This window comes from Uranotaenia lowii, chromosome 2 (genome assembly GCF_029784155.1).
Source record: "Uranotaenia lowii strain MFRU-FL chromosome 2, ASM2978415v1, whole genome shotgun sequence".
Taxonomy (NCBI): Eukaryota; Metazoa; Arthropoda; class Insecta; order Diptera; family Culicidae; genus Uranotaenia; species Uranotaenia lowii.
This window is the reverse complement of record NC_073692.1, coordinates 362,238,503-362,257,346: the sequence shown is the minus strand read 5'-3', so window position 1 is coordinate 362,257,346 and position 18,844 is coordinate 362,238,503. Positions and strand designations below refer to the sequence as shown.

The window sequence follows — 18,844 nt, the reverse complement described above, 5'->3', positions numbered from 1 at the left end:
CACTACAACGAGTCCGGGGTCATCCGATGATGGTTCACAAAATATGTTTGCCCGTCTTTTTCTTCCAGTCAACCGGCGCAAGAGAAAGTTTAATTGATGGTCATACTATCTTTCTGGCGCTTATTTGCCTTGCCTTGGTTATTTATGTGCCCTCCGGAGAAGTGTTACAAAGAAAGCAAGCACTATTGCGCTGAGAAATACAATCCCTCTTCGGATGTATTTAGCGATCCATTCATCCTTCATTTGGTCGAGGGAGAGCGAAATGAAGAAGACAGAAAAACCACGCTAACCCCGGCAGCATAATTATTGCGTAGTTTTGTCGAACCGAAACTTGACCTTAACCGCTGCTTGCCATTTGGCCGGATAAGGAAAGACGAGGCAAGTCGAGTCAAGGGAAAGAGAGAAAAAACCAACAATGAATGAGCTTACATGTTGAACATAGCCACGGTTTTGGCCGTGATGAAGATGACGACAACTCCACCCTTCACTTCACTTATGGCATGGTGGCAACTTCGGTTATTATTTATGGAGTTATTTTTTTCGGCAATGCTTAGCTGCTTCTGGATGGCTAGCTTCATTGAGCCTGTCAGGAGTTATGTTAGCATTCCGGTTGATTAATTGATTTACAACATCCTCGCCAGGGTGGCAGCAACTTGACCTTAACTTCGGTGGAGAAAAAGTTCATCAGATAAAACATGTTCAACATCTTCTCCATTATCAATATTGAAAAAGTATAGAAACCTTTTTAGATGCAGGTTGTGCCATCTGGATGTATCCGATTTCAACGTGAAATAAACTCCATAATTTTTCTGTCGATTTTCAAAAATAAGCAAGATTCTTTCAAGATACTTTATTCTATTTATTCCTACTCAGATTTAGAATACAACGACGATTGAATGACCACCATAATGGTTACTTGAAGAAGGCCGCTTAATCATAGAAAAAAGCTTCAATATGTGAGTAACATCAATGTTTTGTGTTCAGACACTAAAATAGTCTATTTCCCAACTGGTCGAAACTTGAAAAAGTACCTATAACTTGAATTATAATATTCCTTGGTTCAATCAGAACATTTCATATGAACAATCTAAAGCTTAGTTCTTTTAGAAATGGGACAGTTACAAATGTTGAACATAGCCACTGTATCTGCTGTATCTCAAAAACCATTCGTTTGATCTAAATACTTTCTATGAAGGAAATGAAGGTAATCTTATGATCATGCTTGGCAAAAGTCAACGTCATGAGGCGTGAAGCTGTGACTGTGAAGCCTCTTGGTCCGTCAAACTCAATTGACTGTTCCTTAACGACCAGTCACTTCGTTTGCCAGTCATTCATTCCCCATTCATTTGAAGCTAAAATAATAACCTAAAGTCTGCTTCATTTAATATTGGAACACAAACAATTGCGTGTAGTTCAGTCATTTATTAACGAATTCATAATTTGTTTTTCATACAAATGTAGCATTTTCTTTACTCTTTCATAAAAACAAATTAAAAAAATTATTCATTGCTGTTTCGAAGAAATTCTCGTACTTTTCCCGTAATACGGCACATTAGGCGGCGCACACCCTTTTCGTCCACCGTTTTGGCGATTTGATTCCACCAGTTCTTCATTTGAGTCATGTTCCTAACAAGTTTTCCCTTTGCCTTAAGCCTCCGCTTCGTGATTGCCCAGTATTTCTCTATCGGCCGGAACTGGGGGCAGTTTGGGGGGTTGACGTCCTTCGGTATTACGCTGACCCCGTTCGTTGCGTACCATTCTATAACCGTTTTGCTGTAATGGCAGCTTGCGAGGTCCGACCGAAACATTACTGGACGGTCGTGGGCACGAATAAACGGCAGAATCCGTTTCTGTAGGCACTCTTTTTTGTAGACTTCTGATGTCATTGTCTTGTCAGTGAGAAAGACTTTGGTTTTCTGTCCACAACTGCATATCCCCTGCCAAATCATGTACTTGCGGGCGAATTTATCCGCAAACACGAACTTAAATTTTGCAGGTACATCCCCCCGAGCCGTCGCCAAATAAAATTTTTGACCTGGGATTTGCCCAAAGTCCGCCTTCACGTAGGTCTCATCGTCCATCAGAATACATCCGTCGAACTTGGTCAGCACTTGGTCGTACAGCTTTCGAGCACGGATTCTGGCCACATTGTTCTGCTTCAGCGTCCGATTTGGCTGTTTGCTGTCTCGGAATGACCTTATTCCTTCCCGGAGACGAATTCGTCGCACCGTAGTGAGCGGCCTGGAACTTATTGGCCAAATTGCGGTCTGAAAGATTGGGATTCCTCTTGACGGCCTTGATGACTTTCCCACGCAGTTTCCGGTCGACAGTTCCACTCCGACGCTTCGAATGCGGCTTCCGAGCCGTCGTCAATGTTTCCTTGTACTGCTTGATAACACGCCATACGGTATTTCTGGGCATTTTAAGCTGTTTAGCTAGCTTCGATACCGACAACAATGGATTTTCAAGAAAACTGTGCACAATTTGATCTCTCCGTTCGGCTTCCATGGCGGTTGTTTACAAAATGCTATCGTTAGGTGTTATGACATAAATACATGGTGAAAGGTAATGAATTTCCCGACACGTGGGTGAAAAAAGTTTCCAAATCCGTCCACTAGGAGCGCCACAATGAGCAAAAGAATTTGTTCCAATATTAAATGAAGCAGACTTTAGTCAAGCAATCGCATTCAAACGACCGATGACGAAAAAGAAACGCATTTATTATTATTGTTGCTCCTGCCAGCAAGTCGAAGACGACCGAAGAGGAACAAGAAAAGCATTTATTATTATTGTTGCTCCTGCCAGCAAGCTCGTTTTCAGTTTTTTATTGCTATTGTTGCTCTCTGCCAGCAAGTCGTTCAATTAGTTGTACCTGCCGTCAGCAGCCGGTCGAAGTGTGAAGAGATTTGCCAGTCACTCTCAGGAGAAATTTTGACCATGTGTAGGAGCTTCGCCAGTCGATGATGGAGAAATGTTGATTATTGTCGTGCTTTATCCGTCATGCGAGTAGTGAGCAGCGTTGCCACATTGAAATCTGTATTTTCGAGCCAAAAAATCTTTTTAATCTGTATGAAATCTCAAAATCTGTATTGAAATCTGTATCAAAAATTTTCATTCCGGATACTTACACTGAACTACAGTGACCTTTTTATAATGCGTAGCGCACTCATTTGAACTACGCTGCTCATTTCTGTGGGCTACTATTTGTGCGACATGTCAAACCAGTGTTAAACCTGATATTTTGTATACGCGAACCTTTTTTGGTTTAATTTTGTCCGATTAATTGTAACGGACAAAATACATGTTCGCCATGTGTGAAAAATAAGGTCACGCAAAATTTTAGGTCGATATATTCCGTTAAATATAACTACCAGTGTGCTTTTGAAGTTTAACAATCATTTGGGATTTGAACATTGTGTCAATAGTCTTTCTTTACCATTAAAAGTTAAATTTTCTATAAGGCAATGACCAATTTTGGCATATGATTCTTAACCCTTTAATGCATGACTTTTTTAAAATAAGAATTCCAGTTATTGAATCAGTGAAATAATAACATTTTAATTCGAATATCAAAACTCAACAGGTTTGAAGTCATTATTTTGAGGAGTACAGAAGTTGTGGCCCATTAAAGTTGAAAAATATTTTTTGAAATTCTTAGTTCTTTTCAATACGGTTTTGCTAATTTCTTCAAAACCTTATAAGTTGGGTGCAGGAAGGTGTTTGTGATTGATGGAGATCAAAAAATTTGTTAGAATTTTAAAATCTGAAGAAATAACAGCGATTTTCCAAAAACTACTTTTTTCAAAAAAAAATAAATAAATTTGATTTATGCAATTTTTTTGCATACTTTGTTCGATATCTCACACAAACATTAAATATCGTAATAAAAATACCATGGGCTAATTTCTTTTAATCTCTAAAATATTTTTTGTGAATACATCACTCAAAAATATCCACGTGTTTTCAAGATATTCGTATTTTGATTAGTGTTGTTTTAAAACAACACTATGCATTAAAGGGTTAAACACAGGTTTTAAAACTTTTTTCAACCCTTTGCATGTTGTTTTGCATTGTAATGGTTCCGAACTCTAATCTGGAAGTTTTTTCTTATTTGCAAGCGTGATAATTGATGGATGATTGAATCATCAAAGAAGGTTATTACTGATTGATTCAAAGTATAATCAAAATATCTTGGAAAATCTCTGATTTTCTGAAAATCTGTATGAAATCTGTATAAATTTCCAATAATCTGTAATCTTTATATACAGATTCTGTGTTACAAAATTTCCAAAAAATCTGTATACTTACAGAAAAATCTGTATATGTGGTAACGCTGGTAGTGAGGCTCCGTCAATTGAGAACAGTGCCAGTCGTTTGATGAAACAAAACTAGTCGGGTCAAGCGTGACGGACGAAATTTACCATCACTGCTTATGATAATTCATGAAAAAATTTGAAAAAAAAAATTTATCGTTATTTGAAAGAAAAATTTCTATATTATTCTTGGTACCTCCCATTGGCCGGCGCACACTTTTTTCAGCTATAATTTGGATCAGTTTTTCAAACTTATACTTCGTCTTATCTGTATTTTAGGTGGCTACATCCTTCTCCTTTAATTTCTGCTACTTTTCGGTTCAATACTTCTCTTTTAAAAGAAACTGAGGCCAATTTAGTAGATACAGCTGTTTCGAAATTGACAAAACTTGGTTTTTTTAGCTACTTTGAAGTGTTTTTAATGGAATTTCTACTGGCAAAGTCTCACAATAACGAAGTAAAACCATCATGAGATTGAAATTTAAGTATAATCGGTTAGTACAGATCGTAGTTTGCGAAGGGTGTATACAAAATTACTCTTTTTAGGCTTTTAAAAACAGCGAAAACCAAAGTTTTCGTTTTGAAAATTGTTATTTTTATTCCATAGGAGCAGAATTTTAGCAAATCATTATATTTTATACAAAATAATCAGCAAATACATACCTTAATGTGGTCGTGACCGTGCCACGAGCAGACATGGTATAGTATTCGAACGCTGGAATTTGTTTGAAATAGGGTATTTCATAACTTTTGTCGTTCATCAGAAATCATCTGTCCCATAGCCTCGGTTCCAGCTATACAGCTTACGAGTTCTGGAACTAGCAAAAAAATATTGTTTGAGGTTAGGGTTGAGTAACCCACCACTAGGCAACACTTCCAGCTTATCGGAGAAAATTTTATTTGAAATTTTAGCGATCTACACTTAGTTTTTCGCATTTTCAAAAATAAAAATGCTAGTATGAGCCTTGACTTCCCTGATGACCCTAAACCGTAGTTGCCGATCATGTGTATCACTCCAATGCTTGATTTGAACGTTGTGGACATCTTTGACAGAGTTTGCATACTTTTCCTCCACTCACACACAATAATTCTTTGAATAATCAACTGTTTTGAAAGCTATCAATATGATAATGATGGATTTTGAAAGAAACTGTGCAAAAATATTTTTTTTCTTGCATCACAAATATCTTAAAAACCTTTAAATTTAAAATTTTGAAAAAATAGGTCGGATAGTACTTTTCACAGGCAACAAAATGCTATCAAATTTTTTAATTTCCGATTACTAATAAACGAGCTATTAGCAAAAGAAAGTGTCCCATTTCTAAAAGAACTAAGCTTTACTAACCTAAAGTCTGTTTCACATAGAATCTGGTCGCATCTTTTCATTTACTGCAGCGCCCCTAGTTGTCCCATCGCGAATATATTGACAGTGTTTTGATCCGGATGGTTTGTTTACTTATTTAGTGGCGAAAATTTCATCAAGATGAAGCAGTCAGTCAAAAGTTATTGACGATGGAACGCGAAAGGCTAAAGAAAATTCTGCACACTCACGTAGAGAAACCGATGTGGTCAGGGGTAAAGATCGCGAAATTCCTGAAATATCCAAAATCGACTGTAAATTCAGTGCTGCAACGTTACCGAGAGACCCTTACGGTGGATCGAGCAAAACAAACCAGGCGTAAAAGTGGAACATATGACCGGAAGCTGCGAGCAAAAGTTATTCGATCAGTTCACAATAATCCTGGAAGCTCCTTGCGTGATTTGGCGAAAAATTTGAAGACGAACCACAGTACAGCTCGACGAATTTGTTTGCGAGAAGGCTTGCGATCGTACCTCGTATCATGCAAGCAAACACCCCAACAGAACGCTGAAACAAAACTTGGTTGCCAAAACCAGGGCAAAGAAGTCGTACGAGAAAGTGTTGACCAAGTACAACGGATGCATTTTGATGGATGACGAAACTTACGTCAAAATGGATTTTGGACAAATACCCGGTAACAAATTTTACCTTGCGAAGCGTAAAGGGAATGTTGCGGGTAGATTTAAGTTTGTTTTTGCAGATAAATTTGCTCGTTAGTTGATGATTTGGCAAGAGATCTGTAGTTGTGAGAAGAAGACTAAGATTTTCATCACTGGAGACACAATTAATGGAAATGTTTACAAAGAAGAATGTCTCCAGAAGAGGGTTTTGCCATTCATTCGGTCCCACAAAGGTCCGGTGAAGTTCTTTCAGGACCTAGCCAGCTGCCGCTACAGCCGGGATGTCGTTAAGTGGTATAAGGAGAACAAGATCGATTTTGTTGAAAAAAGTGTCAATCCACCAAACTGTCCGGGTTTTCGTCCCATCGAGAAATATTGGGCAATAGATAAGGGCAAACTGAAGAAATGTGGCAGAACCATGAAAAAACCCGCTCAAATGGAAAAGTGGTGGAACAAGATGGCTAATGAGGTTACCAGCAGTACTGTGCGGAAAATGATGGGTGGTATCACGAAGAAAGTTCGAAAATTCATCCGAAAAGCTGACGAATGATTTTTATGTATTTTTTTCTTCAAAGTTCAATAAAAACCCTACAAAATGACATTTTTACTTTTGTTGTACGTTATTTCTTTGCGAAGAAATGATCTATTTTATCCGACCAGATTCTATGTGAAACAGACTTTAACTTGTACTCCTGAAAAGATATTCAATGTTTTACATTTTTTTTTAAATATTTTGAATTAAGTTTTAGCGTTTCTAACAGCTTATTTTAAAGCTGTTAACTGTGCTGATGAAAATGAAAAATCACAAAAAAATGTTTTGTATAGACAATGAGTTTGATTATTTGTATGACCGAGGAAAAAACATTTCATGAAATTTTCGAAAGCTCTATCAAGCTAAACCTGCCATTTTCGAATACATTTCAATGAACTCAGATTTTTTATTTGAGAATGGTTATAACATTTTCATGAAGTACTTTGCTTCTTCTCATGTTGCCAAAAATTAAAGTCATACTTCTTTTCCAGCTTTTTTGAATTTCCTGGATGATTTAATAAGCTAAATTTTCTTTTCCATACAAATTTCCATTCAAAACTGTGTGATTTGAACGCCCAACAAATTTTTAGAACATATCACTCATGTAAATCCTCATCTAACTATAGTTAAGTTTTAAAAAAAAATTTAAGAAACTTTTAAATAACTTTCAAAACAAAACCTCTGAAAATCTCCTCTGAAAAGTGATAGAGTTTTGATGTTCTCAACAAAGTTTCATATTTTTACTTGTTGTACAACTTTGTAGTATACACAGTAAAGCTCCATTTATTGAAACAAACAAGTTAGAATTTTCAATTTTTTCATAGTAAACTTTGACTAATTTTTGATGCTTTTAAGTTATGAAGCATGTTTAAAGGAGCAAATATTTTGAAGCCACTTAAGAGATCAAGTGAAAGAAAGATGCGCTAAGAAAAAAATCACTTTTAGCCCTTTCAGTCCACTGAGCGATGCTTGGTGACGCAAAAAGCATCGAAAAAACGTTTGAGAACAAAACAGGACAATTTTCGCAGCGGTTTAATGACCAGACTGTCTTTTAAAGGGTTTACTGGTTCTTAAGACCCAGAGATAATCTTAACCTTTTGTCGTGAATGTCACTCATTTTCCGCCTAACACTACACTATTTTCTTTCCGATTAAATTACACTTTTGGTTAACTGATTACACCTCCTCGATCAACGAAACAACGACCGTTCGCGTAGAGGATCACGACACCTTTATCGATGAGATAACGGGGGTTTTCTTTTTGTAAATTCTATGGACTACTACCTAAAATGCTCTTAACTATTCTTACCGAGTTGGATTTAATGATTGGATTAATGAAGATACAAGCTAAAAGTGATCAAGATCTTGTTAGATATTTTTAAGTTTATTATATTTTTTAAAACACCCTAAAATGTTATTATATACCTATCGATTGTTAATGTAAAAACAAAACAATGGCCATAGGAACACAATCGTTCGATTCATTTTTTGAGAGGCAATTGATCGAAACAAGTAGGACCGTAAATTTAAAATTCATTGATCAAGTCAAATGCCATAGGAAGGAACGTCTCAAAGATACAACCGAAACGATCCAATAAATTAAAAGCTGTCCACCAGTTATCGGTGTCTCTTTGAAAGATTCCAACCGTTGAAAAAAAAAACACAGCAAAGAAACAGGTCGGTAATTACAATGGGGAAACCATTTAATTACCTATCATGCATTGATAGTACCGAAAACGTTCTGCTCTACGAAGCGTAGTTTTTGTGCAGCACTATTTGGCTCTCAAGTGGTACCTTTCATTGGCAAAAAGCAGTAGAGACAAAGAATAAACGTATCTGGAAGATGGTGAACGCTCAAGGCCAATGTCTAACTTCTAGCTTTTTCCTCTAGGATGGAAGAAAAACCTGGCATTGGTTGCACCATCATCCCCTTGGTCTAATGGTATTGCCATCTTTCTGCATTGATCTAAAATTCATTTAACACACCTGGGACAGCGTTTGTCAGAGAGTGTCGATTCAGATTCTTCCAGTGTCTCCGTACAGTTTCGAGGTAAGATAAGGTAAAACATCGACACAACTTTACTTAGTAAGGAAGCAAGAAGTTTTCCGTATCGTGTCTTCTGGTTTTCCACGTTGCTGCTGATGACGGAAGTTGCCCTGTGATAGCCCGGCCAGTCGGGTCGTAATTTTCTTCCAATTGACGAGCCAACAAGTTGTTGCCTTCATACCAACCGACAATCATGCTGCTGTGGACTGAGTCGATTTGGGTCGTTTAAGAATTTCTCAAACCCTGGGGTCTCAAAAGGGAAAATTGAATATTTTGTACTGCAATTCAACATCATTTTTGTTTCCTCTGTGGAACCGACGCTGCTGATGGGTTTCGTGCCAATTTTTAAATTCCGTTAAGGAATATTTTCCGTGAACAATTTTGTCCAAGACCGTAACTTCGTATCTTGTAGCGTTATAATTAAGTATTTGTACTTGTTTAATTTTGAGCGTGTAGTGATTGGGTTAATTCGAGCCAAAGTTCAATGTTTAGAATTAAGAGTGTGGAATGTCAAACACGCACAAACAGAAAAATAAACTACAAAACAAAATAACATCGTGGCCAGACAAGGCGCTTAGCCGCTAACACTGCTGTGCCATCCCCTGACATCGGGTCTGATCTGACATCCGATGTCCATCAAAAACGAAGAAGAAGAAAAGGTGCTTAATTGCACGGCAAAGTTCGTTTTAACTCCAATTTCGTGCCGTCCGTTCACCCAAAAGCTGTTGTACGTAAAGGACAGGAGCACTCCGCTTGAGCTGATTGCAGGTAAGCGAATGAAAGTCGGTTAGCACGAATCGGACGTTAATTCTTCCCAACTCCCAGGAAACGGTAGAGTTAAAGGCGACAATATCCTGGCCAAACAGAACACAAAGGCAGGTAAAACCAGCTTACTAATAACGACGGCCCCACTGCACAGTGGGGATTTTTGATCAAAAAAGGTACCTATTTCTGCGACGATCGCCTAAACGGTTCTAAATTTTGGAAAACTATCATTTCTTATGCAAAAAAACACGAGGAATCGAATGGTCTACACCGCTTTCAGATAAAATGACTCTTAACGTCTCATTTTGCTCGATTTCCCCTATTTTTTTGGGTGTAAAGTTATAATTCCGATTGTAGCCATCTACTTTGCAGAAAAAAAAGTCATACAAACCATACTTTTTTATGTAAAAATGTCAGCTGAATCGATTGGTGTACTTCAATTTTTGTTTTCATTACGACAAGTGGCTCATTTTGCCTCTTTTCCCCTAAATTCAAGATTTTTTTCAAAGAAATGCAGTCAAACAAAGTGTAATCCAACAATTTTTCATAATGAATGATCATTTTTGGTAGATTTATTCATATTTTAGCTAATCACGTCACTTTTTGTACTAGAATGAATACAAATGGCTAAATATCCCCAACTTCCGCTAGCTTTTTTTAAATTTATGCATAAATTTCGCTGTAACAATCGAGCGATTCACAAACCAAATTCAAAAACCAAGTGATTTAGTGTAAAATTTGACGCTGAATCGAGTGGTGTACACCGCTTAGTGCTCAGCTTACGAGAATGGCCGCAATCACCCCGATTTCCCCTAAAATCGAGCGATATGTGGAAAAAAATCATTATAACAAATGACAATGCGTCATAAAATGCACAAAAATGATTGAAACAAGTGTAAAACTTTTTGTTGAATCGAATGATGTACACCACTTAGCGTTCAGTTGACGAGAAGAGCCTCAATCACCCCGATTTCCCCTAAATTCATTAAATTTCTTTGAAAAATACATTGTTACAAACGAGAATTTAATTCAACAGATACAAAAAACATTGAATCAGGTGTAAAACTTATTGCTGAATCAAATGATGTACACCGCTTAGAGTTAAGTTGACGAGAAGAGTCACAACCACCCCGATTTCCCCTAAATTCATATAATTTCTTCGAAAAAAAATTGTAACAAACGAAAAGCTCTTGTAATTAATGAGATTGGTTTGAGTATTAATGTCGAATTGATGAGAAGAGCCTCATCATGTTTAAACCAATATCAATTATCAATTCAACAAAATATTTTTTAAATTTAGGGGGAAAGGGGGTGATCCAGGCTCAGCAGTGTACATCATCCTGTTCAACAAGTAGTTTTTCACATGATTCAGTTATTTCTGTTCACTTTCTGATGCATTCTCGAAAGTAACAAGAATTTTGTTCTTAAATTGCAAGTATTTAGGAGAAATTGAGTCAAATAAGACTTTATTCATCAACAGAATTTAAACGGTGTCCATTATATTTTATTCAACAGTTAGTTCCACATATGTTTTAATGTTTTTGTACCTTTTTCGATGCTTTCTCATTTGTTACTACGATTTTTTGGTTCATATTTTATGAGTTTATGAAGGAATTTAAGATAAATTGGGGAAAATGAGACTTTTCTTTTCAACTCAGTGCTAAGAGGTGTTCTTCATTCGATTCAGCGATAAGTTTTCCACCTGATTCAATGTTTTTCTCATATGTTTATTTGCATTTTCGTTTGTTACAATGTTTTATTCCAAGAAACTGCATAAATTTAGGGGAGATCGGGGTGGTTGTGGCTTTTCTCGTCAACTTCACGCTTAGCGGTGTACATCATTTGATTCAGCAAGAAGTTTTACACCCGATTCAATGTTTTTTGTATCTGTTAAATTAAATTCTCGTTTGTAACAATGTATTTTTCAAAGAAATTTAATGAATTTAGGGGAAATCGGGGTGATTGAGGCTCTTCTCGTCAACTGAACGCTAAGCGGTGAACATCATTCGATTTAGCGAAAAGTTTTACACCTGTTTCAATCATTTTTGTGCATTTTATGATGCATTGTCATTTGTTTTAATGATTTTTTTCCACATATCACTCGATTTTAGGGGAAATCGGGGTGATTGCGGCCATTCTCGTTAGCTGAGCACTAAGCGGTGTACACCACTCGATTCAGCGTCAAATTTTACACCAAATCACTTGGTTTTTGCATTTGGTTTGTGAATCGCTCGATTGTTACAGTGAAATTAATGCATAAATTTAAAAAAGCTAGGGGAAGTTGGGGATATTTAGCCATTTATATTCATTCTAGTACAAAAAAGTGACGCGATTAGCTAGAACATGAATAAATCTACCAAAAATGATCATTCATGATGAAGGATTTATTTGTACTGATCATGTGAAACGGACGTGTAGTTTTTGGTGCTTGTTGTTATAGTCTTCAAATTGTGAAAAATGTCCTATTGATTTTGGTAAGTGTGTTCAAATGGAAGAGGAAGGCCCAGTGCATGGAATTATGGTAACTCTCAAGAGGAAAAAGCGATATCTGGTAAGAAAAAAACGTTTTTACTTTTGAATAATTGGACAATTTCTACGAAAAAGTGTCAAGATGGCTGAGGCTACATGGCGAAAAAATTCAGGTAGGCGATGTTTATGCGATGTTTTAGTGTTATAAAATTGCGCTTATTGAGTGAACCCATTTGACAGTGAATGCTTGAGGTGGTCGGCGTAGACAGTAAAAACAAAGAGATTAGAAAAAAATCGAAAGTTTATTTTCTTTTCATGATATTTAAGAATGTTATCAGTTTTTCATCATTTGTTCCCACTTCATTTAATTAATAGGCTCAGTAAAGGACCGTTCAAATACCATATCACAAATTGATAGATTATAAAGAACTAGCTTGTCTCATATGGTCGTACAATCTCAAATTACCTGAAAATTAATTCCCATAGGAATGTACAATGAACGAATAAACAAGTGATGTGATATAATTTCATATTTTAACAGTGATAAATCGAGTTATCAAGAGATCCAGTAGCATCGTATTGCACTTGTATAAAAGTGTCATCGTTCCAAGAAAATTCAATCGTTTTTTGGACCGGGGATTGGAATAGCATACTCTGTCCTAAGATACTAGATATCAAAGATGAATCTTCACCGTAAATCATTCATAAATCATACGCCATACATATCAAAGTTAGGAGACTATAGACACTTTCAATATTATTGATTCTTATTTTTGATTTCTTCGGTCGCCGTAATTTATTTGGTATTCAATAAAACTTAGTTCAGGAAAGTCTGAATGAAAGGCTCATCTTTTGTGGATGCACAATCTTCATGCGACTGTAAAAAATCCAGTTAGAATTAATATCAAAACAAATCGATCATTGTGTTGTAATTATTATTGAGCAGATATAAACGATATATTTTCCGCCTTACTTATATAACTAGGATATTCCTAATTGTGTATTTCGTTTCGTCTTCCTGATTCCCAGTTGTATTTAATATATTAAACATAAAGCTTGACTAAACGAGGTGATTGTGTTTTTTTTTTAGTTAACACTTATAATTTGAGTCATCATTATGTTCAGTAGATCCGACTGTTTATTGGAAGGAAGTACACACCTGAGTGCTACGTATGACAACTCTGTTTAATTATGAAGGAATCTCTTAAGCATGTAAGCTCACCAAACGGAAGAAGCCTTTATCAAACATTAGCTCAGTTTTGATGCTCAGTATACCAATATTACTGAAATGTGTTGAGCGATAGATAAACCACTGGACAAACAGTTATAGTGTTAAGTTAAAATATGATTTAGTTAGAGCATATGCGTGCGCGCTTGTGTGTGTGTGTGTGTGTGTGTGTGTGCGCGCGCGCGCGTGTGTGTGTGTGTGTGTGTGTGTGTGTGTGTGTGTGTGTGTGTGTGTGTGTGTGTGTGTGTGTGTGTGTGTGTGTGTGTGTGTGTGTGTGTGTGTGTGTGTGTGTGTGTGTTGCAATTTTGTATCACCTGTTGAACATAAGGAGCCATCCCAAATAAATGCAATCAATCTGTTAATAATATTTTATTTGTAAACGGGCGGGCAGAAACCGAAAGAATTGCACTTAGTTTTCAATTTATCAAGAAGAATTTTATTTTTGAATCCGACGTAATGAAGAGTTTGGAAACAATATTCATTATACGAATCCGCAATTATTTTAAGTTTTACAATTTTCAGAGTACTTGATTCATTGGACTATAACAATATTGAATCTTTCAGTCAGGTGTAGGTTTTAAAAAGTATTTTATCAGTTTATCATGCTCAAAAAAAATCAAATCAAATCTAGAAAGGGAATTGTTTAATGCAAATAAAAAAAATTTCAGTTTTTGCAATTGCCTTGATTTGATTGATTCATCTTAGATAGAGGGGATATTTCGATATCGAATTTAGAATACGGCGTTCACAGTTTGACAGCTCCATAAGCTCTTAGCAAAAAAAAATTTCTTTATATCTCATAAATCAAATATCCTTCAGATTACTTTTTAAGATCAAGATGTAGCTCTTCGAACGAACTATTTCACTTGGCTAATAACTCTATTTGTTTACATTTTGCGCATCCGCCCTTTTCAAAATTCATTACCGTTAAATGTTTTGAATAAATTTTACGAGTAGAATTTTTGCGTGAAGTTATCAAAATAGTTTACAGATCTAAAATTTAAAATAATAAAAAAAATAATAACGCGTCCTGTAAATTTTGGCGATGGATGTGAAAAAAAAGCTGAAACTTGTTGATATTATCATCTGCTATTTTCATATAAATTAGATCATGTCATGTGTGTTACTTTTTTTTTTCTTTTTATATGTCGAAATAATAGTTATTTTTAACTATCAATTGCTGTTTTATTTCCATCTTAAGATCTGCTGTTTGTTCTCCATTTTTCTCATCATTTTATAATGATTTTGCTGCAATGAATCATTCATTATTGTCAAAATTCGTACTTGTTCATCAGATTATTCCTTCGTTCTACAAGTAAATTACAATCACTTAAAAATACTGTTTCCATGGTATTTCAAGTTAATTTGAAAAGGTCACGTTTTGTTTTTCTCAAAATATCCAGCATTTAAAAATAATAAAATGTTCTGATTGATAAGTTGTTACTCGAATTGGTAAATCGAAAAAAATATCAGATCTTTTCAAAAGTAGCAAAAATTTGAACATTACTTTGTACATGCAATGAAACTCAAAAAGGGGCAAGGAGAAAAAAGAATTGAAGAATTTTCAAAAGGTATAAATCACGAAAATAGTTTGAGAAGTTTTTGTTGGTGGCATATTATGGAAAATACATTCAATTCAAAATATTGTTTTTTTTTTAACCATAAAAGCCTTTTGATAATTCTTTGATTAAACAGGGATCACTGTTAGGGAAAAAAGCTAGTTTGATAGGGGTGAAATGTGGATGGTAATAATTTTCTTTCAATACTTAACTCAATATATATTTATTTAACGTTTATCGAATGCCTCGTAGAAGTAGGAGTTTCCTTATGAAATGTCTAGGAGCATAGAAGGTGTAGGAAAATACGATCGCACCATTGACCAAAATGGATCCTGATCTTTACCTTTTTCTAACTAACAAGTAACCCCTTCCTTTGATACTTGAATATAGATTCGCAGACGTACAGACGGTTTCCATAGTTGGTGATACTTACTTATTTCTTGTTCTGACTATTTCAAAATTATTTTTGGATTATGTAGGAGCATGAAGTTGCTAGTTGAACCTAAAGAGTATCAAACTAACATTCCTTCCTTTTTCCCCATTGACTACTAGGACGTGGCCGGCGCCGTTATTAATCATTTAAAAACGGAGAGCATGAGTTTTGTACATTGAGAATGAACTGCTAATCCCAAGCACCATTCTTTTGGACTTTGTGCAAAATTGATGGCCTCGATTAATCACGGAGTAGCAACCATTGGCGACGTGGAACTTGTTCTGCTTAGCCACGCCAGCGATCATGGAATTCGAAATGAGCATGAATTGATAAAAATAACTATAATAGGTCTCTTGAAGTACGTAATTAAATAGCATTACAATCCCCCGAAACCATTAAATAGCATTTCGAGTTCAATGATTTAAGGTGGATATGAGTAGTCAAACAAGCTAAGCTAAGCTAAGCTAAAATGATCATTCATGATGAAAAATTGTTGGATTACACTTTGTTTGACTGCATTTCTTTGAAAAAAAATCTTGAATTTAGGGGAAAAGAGGCAAAATGAGCCACTTGTCATAGTGAAATCAAAAATTGGAGTACACCAATCGATTTAACTGACATTTTTACATAAAAAGGTATGGTTTGTATGACTTTTTTGCTGCAAGGTAGATGGCTACAATCGGAATTATAACTTTACACCCAAAAAAATAGGGGAAATCGGGCAAAATGAGACGTTAAGAGTCATTTTATCAGAAAGCGGTGTAGACCATTCGATTCCTCGTGTTTTTTTACATAAAGAATGGTTGTTTTTTCATGCAAGGCGTTCTTGCCTGAATTTGGTACCTTTTTTGGCTCGAAAATCCCCACTGTGCACTGGGTGAGCAAAGAATTAACGCTGCAAAAATTTTTTGAGAAACAATGAACCAACGTTTGTTTTTCAATTGGGCCGTTGTTTGAGATCTGAATCTGCGCCGATCAGCCGTCGCATGGCCAGCTGGAAGCAGACGTCAGAGGTGCTCCGGGTCATTGTCATGCACCTGTGGAGCAGTGCAGCCAGGATGGGCTCCCAGATTATATGATACCTCATTAAACCGAGCTGTGATATGAATGTTTGTGCGTTTCGGATGTTGGCTCTGTAAATGTGTAGGAAACGGGCCTGTGTGTAGACATGATAAACTAGCTTAAGTTTTGAAAATATCGTGTGAGTAAAATTTAAAACTGCTACAACACTTAGGTTTTGCGTATTTGTGTTTTGGGTGATAGTTAGCCGTGCAGCACACACTAAAAGTAATTGGTGGTCAAATTGTTCCAATCTTTTTGGCAAAAAATTTTTTTTTGCAATTTTTTTATTTGAAACGGCTCATACCTTGACAATTTAAGGAGTCAAATTCGTTTTAAATGTTTACAATTGTTTGCTTAGGTTTACATCAGTTTTTGAAAAAAAAAAACAGGAAATAGATAGGGAAATATGAAAATAAAAAAAAATATAGACTTTTAGAAAAGGTATATTTCGAATATGTAATCAATGTCTATCGCAGCTAGTACATCTCTTACTGGGTTGCAGAGTAGTTTTCCTCGGGCCCGAAGAGAATCTATCAAGTTCGCTCTAGCGGCCAAAGTAAAAAAGTTATTAGCTATTGTACAGGGGTGTGTCTTTTGGCATTGAAAAACAATAAATTCAGTTAACATCACTGCTGGTGCCTAGCGAGGTATTGCATGACTACATTTCAAGCAATACTTCGCTTAGGCACCATCAGTATGGTCAATTCAACTGATTTTGTTTTAATGCCAAAATCCACACCCCTGTACAACAGCTAATAACTTTTTTACCAAATAAGATACGAAGTTACGGTCTTGGACAAAGTTGTTTAGTGGAAATTTGTAGGAATTTAAATATTGGTACATAAAACATCAGTAAGTTCGGTTCTACAGAGGAAAAAATGGTGTTGATTTTTCAGTAGAAAATGTTGAATTTTCTCATAGAAACCTAAAAGTTCAACTTTACTCATGTAAACGTTACTTAAAAATTCTGCAAAAAATCATGGATGAGTTTTAAACCAAAACAAAGCTACTTAAGATCCCAGGGTTTGAAAAATTCAAAAATGACCCCAAATCGACTCAGTCTAATACTGCAGCGCTCTTTTTGCGCCAACTCTAACGATGGGACCAAGAAGTTGAATTCCAAGCCGTGATGTCAATCGGCTCCAAGTGCGAAAAACGAGCTACCGTGCGACCATCATCATTACGTCGAACTGGAGGAGCAGGTGCTGAAGATGGGATAACTTCCTTGTTAGGAGACGGAATGTTGGACAAAACCAATCCAAACCAAGACGAAGCAGCTAGATAAAAAGTTGCTCACTCGAACGACGGATTACAGGAGTGTGTTGCAATGACTGCATTCGCAGCTATTAACTACCATAGCATGATTGCAGTTGCTGCCGCTTTGATGTCAAGCAGCAACTTTTTCTGCAAATGGTTTCAATCTAACTAATTAGTTGCTTTGGTTTTCAGTGCTATCAGTCGATTATGGTGCTTTCGGATAAACTTTTTCTTTACAAATCGAGAAGATACGCAGTAATTAATTGGGTATTGAATGTTCATCGTATATCTTTAAGCTTAAACACCTTTGAAATCAATTCTAAATGAAATATTAAGGTAGTTTAGTTGATTATCCAGGATTAAATTTGAAATAAACTTAGGGTTTATTATCTAGAATTATAATCGTTTTATTTGGTTATTAAAGCTATTGCTCGAAAATCAACCAACAGTGTACAATTACAATTAATTCCTACCGGAATCGAACAGGACTTGTCTATGAAAATTTTAATGAAATCTCTAGAGATGTCATCAGTCCAACCAAATAAGGAAGAAAAAGTTGAAATTATTCGTAAAAGCTCCAATCAAAAAAGGACTTTGGTTCCATCCAGGATCGAACTGGAGACCTTCTGCGTGTAAAGCAGACGTGATAACCGCTACACTATGGAACCAGTTGCTAATGCCTTCCTCCGTCAAGCAATGTTTATTTTTTCTGCCCCTTCCAGTTTTCGGTAGTTCTTCGCAGCAACTCGAATAGAGGCAGATAACTTTGTTTCAAACCCGCCAACAATCAGCAAGTGAACAAGGCGAGGCCAGGTATAGATAATATTTGAGTAGGTAGCTCCCTTTGCCAAAAGCAAACCACGCTCGATGGAAGCATTTTTATTTTTCTTGGTTCGCTCTTGCCAAAAAATTAATAACTTCTGTTCGGTTGACTGACAAGCCACTTCTGGGTTGAAACAGTGGAGGGTTATTGTTTATTCCTAGCTTTGATTTATGATTGCGTTTCATCGCATCATGTGACCAGATTTATTTTGCCTCATTAAGCCTTTCACTGCTCCGTCCACGGCCTGTCCGGATTGAGGTTAGGATCGGAAGAAACCCCATCTCTACCGATAAACTAACTACACTGCCTTCCACATTTCGGTGTCCAATGCATTGGTCAGCAGCCAAAAAATAACATAAGCGAAACTTACACACCCT

General features: G+C 36.2%; 1 non-coding gene across 1 annotated transcript; it reads right to left on the bottom strand.

The window, feature by feature from the left end:
* Positions 1-18,239: 18,239 nt before the first annotated feature.
* Trnav-uac (transfer RNA valine (anticodon UAC)) lies at positions 18,240-18,312 on the bottom strand. Its single transcript has one exon. It is a non-coding gene; the product is annotated as a tRNA-Val (tRNA).
* Between the last annotated feature and the right edge of the window lie 532 nt (positions 18,313-18,844).